Source organism: Candoia aspera, chromosome 1 (assembly GCF_035149785.1).
Source record: "Candoia aspera isolate rCanAsp1 chromosome 1, rCanAsp1.hap2, whole genome shotgun sequence".
In the NCBI taxonomy this organism is placed as follows: Eukaryota; Metazoa; Chordata; class Lepidosauria; order Squamata; family Boidae; genus Candoia; species Candoia aspera.
In genome coordinates this window covers 10,277,583-10,289,677 of record NC_086153.1, presented here as the reverse complement: position 1 = coordinate 10,289,677, position 12,095 = coordinate 10,277,583, and the positions used below count along the sequence as shown (strand labels likewise).

Here is a 12,095-nt window from a genome sequence, read left to right as displayed (position 1 = left end):
GAACTAATGGTCTTGTGGGTGGTGAGATGTAATTATCTTAAGTCTTTTTGTTCCTTACATTTTGGTGGCTGGGAGACACAGTTAACTGGGGCGGTGCGGGGGGGGAGGTTCTGAACACTGCGCTGGCCAGAGCTGTATGCAACATAAACAGGGCATTTACACTGCTAATTTTTTAGTAGTATGATAAGAGATGCTCTGGGGTCAGGCAAGTGTTTCACAGGCAATCAGTAGCTGATGTACATCTACAACCAATTGTCTTTCCTTCCCCATAACTGAGTTAAAGAGTTCCCCACACGTCCTTGAAGTGGCATGAAACTATACTGGCATAAAATATGCTGTCTCCACTGCAAATCCCAATCGTGCACCGTTGCCGCTATTTTGACTTTCTCTCCATTCATGACATCCTGATTTCACGTGTGCAGGGCATGATAAACAGAGTGACCGATTAAACTCCCTGGCTTCGCCGCTTCCCACTTTCTGAATATCACAAGCCTGCAGGACACCATCCACCAGTCAGGACGCTGATGTGGTAGGGATGGGCTTGGCAACATGGAGAGCTTTTACAGGTGGCTGACTCACCTCTCTAGCTTTACCAAACACCTCAATGCCGGGGAGTGCAACTGTCAAAATCAGAGTTGCTGCGTAATAAAGGAAAAAGAGTTAGCTTTTGCAAAATCAGGTTTCCAGGTTGTGAGAAAGTGGGTTCTCTCGTTTTACATCCAGCTTCCCCAGTCCCTGAACAGATGTTCTAGGTGGAACGGGTTGATTGGCAGCTACCCCCAACTGTTTCCACCAAAGGAGAAAAAAGAATGGCAGTTAAGAAGAGTACCTGGGATTTGAGGGGAGGGGGCATGCTTGCAACAGCCTGAAGAGGCCAATATGTGGCGGGATGCCAACGATCCTGGTGGCTCATCTGATGTCGAGCAATTAACTGCCTATTGCAATCAAGGAAGCAAGATTCACCCAGACTTCCTTTGATGCCAAGAATTAGGAGTTAGAATACAGAATATTGAGAACCGAGATAGGAACCTTCCAATTCTTTATGAGCAAGTTCATTTGTCTCAGGCTGTTTCCATGACAAGCTAAGAATCCATTTCTTTGATAGGCTTAGACCAGTGTTTCTCAACCTTGGCCACTTTAAGATGTGTGGACTTCAACGCCCAGAATTCCCCAGGCAGCACGCTGCCTGGGGAATTCTGGGCGTTGAAGTCCACACATCTTAAAGTGGCCAGGGTTGAGAAACACATCTTCTCCCATGTGCTGATTGAGTCTAGAGATACTCACATGCCATCTTTTATCTTTTTTTTTTTTTAATGTTTAATTGATTTTACTGTAATCTCTCGTTTGCTTGTTGGGAGCTTCCCAGAGTCACTGAAAATCAGGTGGCATATAATTTTAATAAATTATTATTATTATGTATTACTCCTCTTATTTCCTCAACCTCAACACAATCTGTCACTCCTGACTCCACTGCCAACAGAATCATTGGTGAAATGTATCAGATTTTACACACCCCGAATCTGCTGCAGGTTATTGCTGGCACAAGGGGGGAAATGCTACTTTAAAACCAGAACACCTAAGTATAACTTAAGGAGGTATCATTCCTGGGCTGAGGGTAAGAGGCAATGCTATGGGATGTGGGAGAATAAAGAGGGTGACAGGATACGTTTGCACCCTGGTTAAGGGCATGTAGGAAAAGCCTTAAGTGTGGTAAGTTAGTTCTAGTATAGTTGTAGGTCCTGCTGATTCCACTAACCTGGGGGTTAGGCTTCTATTTTTTTTTTTAATCCATTCAATTGTGTCTGATTCTCAGAGACTGCCTGGACAAGTCCCTGCAGTTTTCTTGACAAGGTTTTTCAGAAGTGGTTTGTCATTGCCTCCTTCCTAGGGCTGAAAGAGAGTGACTGGCCCAAGGTCACCCAGCTGGCTTTGTGCCTAAGGCGGGACTAGAACTCCCAATCTCCTGGTGTCTAGCCTGGTGCCTTCACCACTACATCAGACAGACTTCTATAGTCCTGTCCAAATGACATCCCTGTTCAGCATGTGTGTGTGTGTTTGTGTGTGTGTTTGTGCTTGTGCACCTTTAAGACATTGTTGGCTCCTGGTGACTGCCTGGACTAGTCCCTGCAGTTTTTTTCTTCGCAAGATTTTCAGAATGGTTTTCCCTCATCTTCTCCTAGGGTTGAGAGACAGAGTGACTGGCCCAAGATCACCCAGCTGCCTTCATGCCTAAGGCAGGACTAGAACTCCCGGTCTCCCAGTTTCCAGCCTGGTGCCTTAACCATTATACCAAACTGGCTCTCTGTTCAGCACTATTCACCCAGATGAGTAGGCTGAGAGCTAAATTTCAAGGACTGTTGGCATAACTACTGGACTTTTTTTGCTGGCCATCAATTTAACAGCATATAGAAAAACAATTAAAAACCAGGTTGGAATAAAACTGTGTTAAACAGCCAAAAAATATGTTGATAGCAAGATGATTTAATGAGCACCACCTCTCTCTGCAAGCTGCTCTCTTCAAAATTTGACTCACATCCAAATCAGAAACAAAGGATGGCATGGCTTTCCGAAGCCAGGCGACCTTGAAAGTGGCTCTATTTGTCCTTCCAAAAGGCTACTTCAGAGGAGGCTTTTGAACCAGACTAGCGGTTTCTTGGATTTACTCCAGAAGCATTAAAACCAGAATGAGAGTCCCTCTCTGTGCCCTTTCCAGAAATGGATTTGTCCTGGAGGGTGGTCAGCTCCAGCAGCTGTACTGCTTAGAGACGAGAAAACGTCATTTCAGAAACCATGCAAATCTGAAACCATTCAGAAAAACCCGGACAGCCCAGAGGTGTTGGACTTCAACTCCCATAATTCCTGGGGCTTGGATGGATGAGTTCCTGTCTGGAAGAACTTATGAGACTCATCACCTAGAGTTTTCTACACACTGGCTATGAGTTATTTTAGCAGAGCTGAGTTTGGTCAAGCCAGCCGCATGAGGCTGCATGTCTCTGTTTATTTCTTCTAATAATTACCATTTTGCAACTGAGGGCCATTAGGAACAACGTCAAGACACTGTGAACATAACTGGAGGTGACATTTCCTGTCCCGTAGAAAGAGGGTGCATTCCAATCAAAGCGAATATTTGTAGCTCAGGGTTGAACTGTGTGTTAATATGTTTTCTACTACAGATTAAGGTTACTATGGTAACTAATCATTTTGGCCGGGTGAAGAGGTTGAATTTAATTGTCCTCTTTTTGGATGTTAATTTTTGCACCTGGGGAGAAGAACTTGCCTGGACTTGTTTTAGGTTCAGTTTCCCTTCTGTGTAGGCATGTAGAGAGTTAAGCAGCTCTCACTGAGAGCCTGCAAGAATGCAGAAGCTTTTAAATATGTTTTGCTTTCTGTAAATAAAATTATTTTTATAGAAATGCCTGGTGTGTGACTTTTCTGATCTCTCCTGGGCCAAAGGCTTTCCTAGCAATCTGCTAACACTGTGGAGTCCGTGGTGCTCTCTGAGCCTTGTAGTTTTCTTGCAGACGTTTCATTGCCAGACTAGGCAACCTCTTCAGTGCCAAAAGGTGAGCAGAGTCAGGGCCAGCACTGAAGATGTTGCCTAGTCTGGCAATGAAGCGTCTGCAAGAAAACAACAAGCCTCAGAGAGCACCAAGGACTCCAGAGGGTGCATTACACAGAATGTGTTTACGGAGTTGCAATTGAAGGATTATGACCAGCTATACCACCTTCCATCATAGCAGAGTGTAGAAAAAGAGGAGGGAACTGCAAAAATTAGTATCTTCTAGGAAAGGCCTTGCTCCCAAGAATTCAGGAAAACTCAACAGCTCTGCAAGGAAATACAGCACAGGATACTGTTGGTCCAGAGACATTACATTATGGCTATGATCAAAGGGCCATTCTTTTTTAAACTCTTATCATTTTGAATATGGAGAACTTTGCAAAAACCCATTAGTGGCAGCAGCAACCAGTTTGGTCTAGTGGTTAAGGTTCTGGGCTAGAAACCAAGAGACTGAGTTCTAGTTCCGCCTTGGGCCTGAAAGCCGGCTGGGTGACCTTGGGCCGGTCCCTCTCTCTCAGCCCAAGAGCCAATCAGGCGTGGTAGGAGAGTTCTAGTCCCGCCTTGGGCCTGAAAGCCGGCTGGGTGACCTTGGGCCGGTCCCTCTCTCTCAGCCCAAGAGCCAGTCAGATGTGGTATGAGAGTTCTAGTCCCGCCTTAGGCATGAAAGCCGGCTGGGTGACCTTGGGCTGGTCCCTCTCTCTCAGCCCAAGAGCCAATCAGGCGTGGTATGAGAGTTCTAGTCCCGCCTTAGGCATGAAAGCCGGCTGGGTGACCTTGGGCCAGTCCCTCTCTCTCAGCCCAAGAGCCAATCAGGCGTGGTATGAGAGTTCTAGTCCCGCCTTAGGCACGAAAGCCGGCTGGGTGACCTTGGGCCAGTCCCTCTCTCTCAGCCCAAGAGCCAATCAGGCGTGGTATGAGAGTTCTAGTCCCGCCTTAGGCACGAAAGCCGGCTGGGTGACCTTGGGCCAGTCCCTCTCTCTCAGCCCAAGAGCCAATCAGGCGTGGTATGAGAGTTCTAGTCCCGCCTTAGGCACGAAAGCCGGCTGGGTGACCTTGGGCCAGTCCCTCTCTCTCAGCCCAAGAGCCAATCAGGCGTGGTATGAGAGTTCTAGTCCCGCCTTAGGCACGAAAGCTGGCTGGGTGACCTTGGGCCAGTCCCCCTCTCTCAGCCCAACTCGCCTCACAGGGTTGCTGTTGTGGGGAAAATAGGAGGAGGAAGGAGTATTAGGTATGTTCCCCACCTTGAGTTATTTATAAAAATAATAAAGGTGGGATAAAAAATAAAAATAAACCTGGGGCAGTGTGAACCTTGGATAAGGCTTTATCTGTGTTTTATAAGTTGTAAGAAGGCTGGGTTGATTAATGGTTGGTAGAAGAATAGGAGGAAGAGAAGGAGGACATCAGAAAAATGTGTGGGATCATGTTCCTCCCAAACCTCATCCAAGCAAACGTATTTTAATTTACACTGCAAGAAACCCCTTCTTGGTTTTGCTGTCATTACATAAACCACCTTCTGTATCCATGATAAATAGAAATAGAAATAAATAGAAAACATGCACGACAAAGCCGTGTAATCTCTCAAAGATTCTTGTAGAACCAGCTTATTTTTGCAACAAGCATTACCATCAGCCAGCCAATCAAGGATCTGATCTGCAAGACTCAGGTCTGGATCAAATGTAGCCCTGCCCATCACCCCGGCTCCATCCCAACTGACAAAGCACCACCCCTTCGTTGGCAAGTTCCTCCCACATGCCTCAGCGTTTGAGAATCTGCTAAATAGAGGATAAGAATATAAGAGAACATCTCCATGTGAGCTGACCCAAGATTATCTGGCCTACAGTGACATCCCAGATAACAGTACATCTGGGAAGGCAATTACATTCCTGCTTTTTCTCCAACACAGAGAAGATCCACTAAGTCACTGAGACTTATCGGTAGGTTCATACATTGCACTAAGTCAAAATAACTAATAGCAGTTTAATACAATGCGTGAACCCAAACTATTTGGAGTGGCCTTCAGTTTGGTTTGGTCAACCCTTTCTCTCTGTTCAACCCAGGCCAGCAGCTTCCCCTAGCCCTTAAGGGTCATACAGATGGTCATCTAGCCTTTGCTTGATGAACTGTAATATGGAGAAAAAATCATGATGACCATTTCCTCTCTCTAGCTTCTTTTAAACCCTGAGAAATTTCTCCAAATATCCAACTGAAATGAAAATCAAATTCTTCATTTACAATCAGAGGTCAGCAATAACCAGGATCTACTGTCCTGTAGAATCATAGAATGGAACGGTTGGGGGAAAAATCTTGGAAGTCATCTAGTCCAACGTCTGCCCAGGGCAGGAATCCACTCTTACAGCATTTCTGATAGGTGGCCATCCAATCTTAGTTTAAACGCTTCTGGCAAAAGAGAATCCACTACCTCCTTAGGCAGCCTATTCCACGGTTGAACAATTCTTACCATCAGGATCATTTTTTTCTGCTGTCCAGCTGAAATCTACTTCCTTGTACTTTAAACTCTTTGCTTCTTGTCCTACCTTCTGGAATAATTCTGAAGAACTCTGCCCCATCTTCTCCATGACAGCCCTTCAGATGCTTGAAGACAGCTAACACGTCTCCCTTCACTGTTCTCTTTTCCAGGATAAACATACCATACAGTATACCCCCAACTGTTCCTTTGAAGTTTTTCTTTTGGACTACTAATGATTTTCGTTGGTCTTTCCTGGATTTGTTCCAGTTTGTCAATGTCCTTCCTAAAATGTATTGCCCGGAACTGGATACAATAGATTATGTGGTTATTATTTTCAAAATGGGCAACTAAAACTGTGCAAAGCATTCTCAGCCTGGCTGGGACATAGACAGATGTATCAAAATGTATTATTTTTGTAGGACATTTGTACATATTCTAATTTGATCAAGCAAAATGTTATTTCACTAAAGTCAGTGCATCCCTGGTGACTCGTTCCATCTGCTTCCTGGTTAATTTGGCAGACCCTCTGTGTTTATGCTTGCGTGAATGGACGGGCAATGAAGAGATATAAGATTTTAGGAGGAATGAGCTGGCTCAGAGGATGTTCAAATGCTGAGAACAAAAGAGACAACTAACAAGATCACCATTTCTCAATCTGGGCACCCTCCAGAAGTAGGGGCTTCAATACCCAGAATTCTCATCAATGGCCATGGGGATTCTGGAAGTGGAAATCTACACATTATGTAGACATACACACATTCCATTATGAAGCAAGCAACTAACTTGGGAATGAGCACCAAAAAACCCCACAAATATTTAAAGAATGCCCAACCCCAATTATAAAAATAAATTTTAGAATAATATTTTAAAAAAGATCTTGGCAGGGCCATCATGTTGGCACAGGTGCTGGTGCCATTCTTTTTCTTGAGACCCAGATTATCTGCTGCTATCTGATTATTCAGGACTCCCTATGTTCTGAAGCTCTGGATTTTGGCTTTGAAATTTATCCTCAGCAGCACCCCTGCATAGGTGGGTGGCCAAAAGACAAAGCAGAAGTGGTCATACTAAATCTGCTTCTGAGGATGGGGAGGCACTTATTTTCCAGAAGTGCAAGGCCAAAGCAGTCAATCGGGGTCAATCTGAGGAGGCAATTCTGCACTTATCTTCACATTGAGAAGGCCACTACTCATCATACGGACAGGAGCTCAGGGAGAACTATGGATTTCCATGTCAAAGATTCAGCTCCTGGAGTTCCAGCCTTCATAGAAAATTATGTAACAATGGTCAGATCTCTGAGGCCAGCCAGCTCCCTTTGCTATCAAACTAACCCAAAATGGAGAACCAGTGACCCTTTGACTTAGAATTCCATCTCTCTTCATTCCTGACCACTGGCCAGGAACCCCAGCTCATAGGAGTTGGCAAGATGAACACAGGCAGCAGGTAGCATCCTTAATCTTAAATGAGCTGGATGCATGAACAAGTTCTGTTCCCAAGGTCTGTCCTTAAGTCGAATTTGTATGTAAGCCAGAACAGTATTATTGTATAATACTCTACAAGTCATATTGTGTAATTACTCAAATCATTCTGTGTTTAACTTGAATTTTGCTACAATTGGCTTTGTTCTTACAATTGGCGTTACTGGATTCAAACTTTATGTTAAGCTGTGCTTTGCTCATGAAATTAACCATTGCTGCTTAAATTACATTAAAACCCCAAATCAAATAAACTTCATTATGGCTCAGAGAAATGTGTGAAGTCAGCCTGTTTATTTTATCATTGAGCAAAAATCTATTTTTAGCTGTGTCAAAGTTGGATTTTAACCAAATGGAATTATTTGCCACCAACAGTTTCCTGACTGTGTTTGCAATATATTATGCTACTGCTGGTGTATTGAACTGTGGTTTATTGATCAGAGCCAGACAGGCTCTTGCCAAGCTAGAAACCAAACAAATCGTCATGGAGATGATCTAGAATGCTTATGGGGACCTCTTCCTTGGAAGTCTCCAAGCAGAGACTGGACAGCCATCTCTCAAATATACTATAAGGTGGACGCTTGCACTGAGTAAGGGGTCAGTCTCAATGACTTAAGAAGCCAACTTCCAACCTAGAATTTTGTTATTCTATGGCATAACATGTTCTGTGCACCAGGTTTTCCCATTGATGTCTCTAGTTCAGAAGAATCAGGCAATAAGTGATGGAAAAGATTCCTCTACTTCAGAGCATGGAAAACCTTTACTAATTCAGAGCAGTTCTGACAATTTTATCTCTCCCCCCTACATTCACAATGATTAGTGATGATGAAAGCTGCAGACCAATATCTATCAGTGCCTCAAGGCTGGGGATCACTGGAGTAGATAATATTGGGCTAAAACTCTCTGTGTATAAGGAAGCTCCCTATGTACCTGTGTGTATCAATGAACCTTGCAGGGCAGAGATGAAAGAAGTCAGCTTTGCAGAATGAGTCACTTCCAGATAAGCAATGCACAGCAAAACTATCGTTTCAAAGCATCTACTTACCAAGAAGGCTACACTGGATCAGCTCCCAGTCACCATGAGAGCAAAGGTGGGGAGGCACACACATCTTTACAATTGTCCATGTGTGGGCATGCATCTATTCAGACCACACCGCCAGTGTGCAAAGCCTTGTGTTACAGTCAACATCTGGAGCACTGGAATCCACATTTGCCAATGTTTGCAATGCACCTGTGGCAGTTGTTAAGAAGGGGACGACTGCCATTCCCGCAAACTGTTTGTTGACTTCATTCAGCCAACATAGGGATTCAAAAACATGCTGCCAAATTAGTTTTTTCACTGCTGAATCATCTAGTTCTTAAACAGAGCATTACACTTGCCTTTTACTTGCAAACAAAACAAGGTGATTTCTGGATAGGATGATGGATAGATAAATGATAGATAGATGATTAGATAGATAGATCAGGAAATGAGAGGCGAAAACAGCAAAACAGCACTTTCAAATTGCAGTTAATACGGACTTCTGATTGTCCTTTTTTTGCAAAGTCCAATATTTACCCAACATTTTGTTCCTCTTCCATCAAGGAAGTGACAGTTTAGAAGGACAAGTTGGCAGATCAGGATTCATAAGCATGCAGCACCTTTATGCAATCAGCAACCGGTGCCCTGTCACTCTGACTTAAACGAATCAAGCCCCCTTTCCTGAGTTGCTGTTCCCTCGGAATCTCAGCTTGCCCCCAAAATGCGAGGTTCATCCCACATTCTCCAGAAAACCAATCTCAGTCTGTCCTTCCCTGTTGCAACTAGACAACAGAGGCTCCCCCCTGAAAGATTCATGCCTCCACATTTCCCAGCCATCCAAAACCAAGCATGGTTCAAAGAGTTTTTCCTTAACAATCTTAAACCCCATCCCATTCCCCCCTTCCTCCCCTTTATGTGCATGCAAAATCCATGTGCACAGACAGCTCCAAATGTATCCACATCCACTTTATACATCAGAACAGCTTTTCTGATCCAAATCTGGAGCACCAGTTCCCTCACATCCTAACACATGGTGCTGGAGCATTGCTTTCTGTTTAAATGACAGTTCATCCAAGCTGTTTCCTTACCTTAAATTGGTTTCCTGGTTCACTTAATTGCAAGGCAGTGATTCCACCAGCCAACATCAAGGTGAGGATTGTTTATTGAAAGGAGAAAAAGAAGGAGGGAGGAGAGAGAAAGAGGGAGAGAGGGAGAGGGGACCCGGAGTACATCCAGCTGCTTCACGGTCCCTCATAAAAGAGAGTGGCTGCAAGCGCATTGTTGTTGTGGAGTAGGGGATGCGTCTGCTCTATCGCTCCACAGTCGCCTGGCAAGGACCTTCATGGCCACCAGAGGGCCCTTCCGGCTGCAAAGCCTCCCACATGCATTTGGGCAAAGCTTTGGCATCCCTCACAAGACAAACAAATGCTTCCAGGCTGCCGGAAGCTGTGAACCAGGAGCTAAGGAAGGGGGGCAAGAATAAAGTTTCAGAGGGAGACCTTCAAATCTTCAGTCCTCTGGTGAGAAGGGAAGGAAATGTGATGTAGGAAGCAGTGTTTGACAGGGACCCAGGAGACCTGGGTTCCAGTTCACTTTTAGCCATGAAGTTGGTGAGATCTAGCCTGTCGCTATTCAGTCTGGCTGGCATTTTATACAAGGACAGGGGAGATTGAATCTTCAGCCTTCTGCATACAAGGCAGAGGCTCTAGAGCTAGCATGGTGAAGCGGTATAAGTTGGCTAGGAGAAAGGAGACCTGGGTTCGAGTCCACCCTCAGCCATGGAAGCTTCCTGGTTCCTCCTCTCTCAGCCCAGCTTCACAGGGCTGCAAGTTGCTCACAGCTTAATTCCTATGAGTGCATAGAGACACTGATGCAGCTTTCTTGGCTGCAAGGGAGAAACTATTAAACCATGCTGGCTGGGGAATTCTGGGAGTTGAAGTCCACACATCCTAAAGTTGCCACGGTTGAGAGATACTGATCTAGATGCTTTGGCACATAGTGTATAAGCATCTGCTCTGCAACCAGATGAGGTAGCAAGGTGCATACTTTGAGTCCCATCCCTTGTAGCGGAACAGGAAACACGTTGCGTTTATCTTGCCAGAAACCCTTAAATACGTTTTTAACACACTGTGAAGTTCTCAACTCAAAATAAAAACTTTGTTTAAAAAAAAAAAAATGGGCACATGGATGAGACAGGCCTCCTTTGAAATGAGCATTTGGCCAAAGGCTGCAGCATGGTTATTCATTCCCCAAACATGTATATAACCTGCATAACTGAGTAATTATGTACCTAATTCAAATAGTAATTAAAATGGTTCCTCGGCAGGGCAATTTGGCATGCAACATTGCGTGCCGTGTTGGGCCAAATGGCATGCAAGAATACACATAGTGAAAGAAACCTGTTTTATTTTTTCCTTTGCACTTGAAAAAAGAATCAAAAGGAACTTCTTTTCTATCATATTCAAGCCGAGTCAGGTAAACGTGAAGACCTTTTTGGTACAACCCTAAAAAACCAGCAGATACAACAGTTTGTTCCATTGTGACAGGAAGCCAATTTATCCTCCAGAAAAAGCCAACTAGCTGGGCTGAACCAGCACCAGAAGGATCCCTGCAGTTCAGTGGATCGCCCATCACACCAGGCCACAAGGTCCCATGGTGTCTAGAATTCCTCTCCAAAAACCAGGCAAATCAAAAGGCAATATTTTCCTGCATCCAGCTATGCTGACTTACTTTAAATCGTATATCCTGCTGTTGTTTCTGAAACGCAAAATAAATAGAAATGCTAAACCTTGTGATTGTCATATACTGTCACAAAAATGTGCAGGCTCCTGGATAGCAGTTGGCCAAAGAACAGACTTTGATCTCTCCTTAAGCCCTTCAACACAGCTAAGTGGCAGCGCCTAGCCAAACTTGGCTAATCTCAAAAACCTAAACAGGACCAGAACTGGAGATCTGGGTGGCATTTAGCCAATGAAGAAGACTAAACCAGGCAGAAAATTAGGAAGTGGGCAATGAGCTGGGAAGAATAAGGGATATATCAATGCAAGTTTTTTTTTAACCTGTTCATTAGTGTCTGATTCTTGGAGACTGCCTGGATAAGTCCTTACAGTTTTCTTGGCAAGGTTTTTTGGAAGTGGTTTGCCATTGCCTCCTTCTGAGGGCTGAGAGAGAGAGACTGGCCCAAGGGCCCCAGCAGACTTTGAGCCCAGGGTGGGACTAGAACTCACAGTTTCCCAGTTTCTAGCCTGATGCCTTAACCACTGCACCAAACTGGCTCTCTCTCTGTGTCAGTACAAGTATTTTCAAGGAAATTACCTAAAATATGAAATTGAAAAAGGGACATCATTCCTATCTTGTTTTGTTTTAAACCTTTGTATCACAAGGTTGAAATTAAGGAAGAAAAAATGTAAACTAAGTCTCCCCCTACCTGGTCTCTTCTATTGCCCTTCCTCACCCCCCTCTTTCTCTGTTTCTCCTTTTCTTTCTCTCCACCCTATGTCCTTTTTCCTTCAGTTCTCTTTCCTTTTCTTCCCCTGCTTTCTTCTTTCCCACTCCCCCTTCTGTCTCTTCCCTCTT

At 44.4% G+C, this 12,095-nt stretch overlaps 1 protein-coding gene across 1 annotated transcript in view; it reads right to left on the bottom strand.

The window, feature by feature from the left end:
- RAP1GAP2 (RAP1 GTPase activating protein 2) overlaps positions 1-9,807 on the bottom strand; it is a 240,374-nt gene extending 230,567 nt beyond the window's left edge. Inside the window, exon 1 of the transcript XR_010067545.1 lies at positions 9,608-9,807. The gene's annotated coding sequence lies outside the window, so the exon portion shown is untranslated. The remainder of the gene's footprint in view (positions 1-9,607) is intronic.
- Positions 9,808-12,095: the final 2,288 nt, after the last annotated feature.